The 1,451-nt window shown below is 47.3% G+C and overlaps 1 protein-coding gene across 2 annotated transcripts in view; it reads left to right on the top strand.

The window, feature by feature from the left end:
- Positions 1 to 325: 325 nt before the first annotated feature.
- The window catches only part of TIPIN (TIMELESS interacting protein), a 14,346-nt gene continuing 13,220 nt past the window's right edge, over positions 326 to 1,451 (top strand). For both annotated transcript variants that reach the window (XM_023510101.1, XM_003784655.3), the window contains exon 1: positions 326 to 409. The gene's annotated coding sequence lies outside the window, so the exon portion shown is untranslated. The remainder of the gene's footprint in view (positions 410 to 1,451) is intronic.

Genomic DNA, 1,451 nt, shown 5'->3' with positions numbered 1-1,451 from the left:
CTGCTTTTAACTCTGAAGAAGAGGTACCTTTACTGCTTTTCTCTATCCTTTTTACTCCATCCACAACTCAGTTTTCTAACAACCGAGACCCATTTCCAACGTTTAAAATGCCTAGAAGCAACGTATATGAGCTTTATGCAATTAGGAGCTTGATTGCTCTGAAGAGTTCAGGAGGGCGGAAGCGAAGGAACCAGCAGGGCGCGCAGACGCACCAGGGAGGGCCCCGGGTGGGTGGGCGGAACGAGGTAGGCGGGTCCTGCAGGCACCGCCCACAAGGCGCGCAGATTTGGCGCCAAACGCTGCGGCTGGTCTGGAGGCTGGAATTTCCGAGTCTCGCGAGAAGCACGCTTTACCTGCGCTCTGCTTGCGGTTCTGGCTACCTGGGTTCAGAGTTGAGAGCTCCCGGCTGGTGAGTGGAATTGTTCAGGGGAGGGGCGTCCTTTCGGGAAGCCAGGCAGAGAGCGAGAGGGCGAAAGGGCCGCAGAGTAGGGGTGAGCAGGCTAGAGGACGGTACTGAGGAGGCCTGGCCTGGGCGGGACTGGAGAGGAGGGGAGGCCTGGACCTGTGGCGGCGGGCACGCTTTCCCCCTTGTGTAGGTGTCCGGTTGCCGCTTATTACACCCAGCCGTGTAGCGAGACGAAGCGTATTTATGGTATATCTTTATATCCCCATCTTCTCTTTAGTGGTGGCTAACCATAGAATGCGTCTTGTGAATATTGAATGAATGAGTGGGGTTGAAGGGAATAGATAAATTTGGCTGAGAGGGGTGGGCAGTTTCAGATTTTTAGAGGTGGCACCGGAGGAGGACTTTAGGTCAGCCAGGCGGAACTTCCTTTGCGTTGAAGGGCTTCTGTCTGACAACTTGGAAAGTCACGTGATCAACTTTACGGTTTTCAAAGATTCAGTTTAGTTGTAATATGAGGACTGGATTGAAGGAGGCAAGATGGATGGGAGTATTGGTGTAACCCAAATAAGAAATATTGGGAGGGGGATTCGAGGGTTCACTTCTGTGGTTCATCTTACAAGGGTACAAGTGAATCTTTCTATGAGTAGAATATGAATGTTTTAACACAATAACTAAGAAAGTTACGTGAAGGCTATGTTAACCAGTTTGATGGAAGTGTTTCGGATTGTTTGTGAAAACACCACACTGTACCCCAGAAGTGCATTAATGTACACAGTTACTATTCAATTAAAAAAAAAAAAAGAAAGAAATGTTGGGAAGTGGTTATGGACATAGAAGTGGACAGATTCCAGGGATATTTAGTAAATAAAATGGACAGGATATGTGGGAGGTGGGAGTGGAGGAAGTGTCAGAGGTGACTTAATAGTTTCTAACTTGCATGGCAGGATAGATGTCATTCACTGAATTGGGAATAATTCAGTTTTTGTACATGATGAATTATAAGTGCCTTTGAAGCATTTAAGAACTTTTCTTTTTTTTTTTTTTT

This window comes from Otolemur garnettii, unplaced genomic scaffold (genome assembly GCF_000181295.1).
Source record: "Otolemur garnettii isolate 467f Iridium unplaced genomic scaffold, OtoGar3 scaffold00011, whole genome shotgun sequence".
NCBI lineage: Eukaryota > Metazoa > Chordata > Mammalia > Primates > Galagidae > Otolemur > Otolemur garnettii.
Note: the sequence above shows the minus strand (reverse complement) of the source record. Positions and strands in the feature narration are given on the sequence as shown.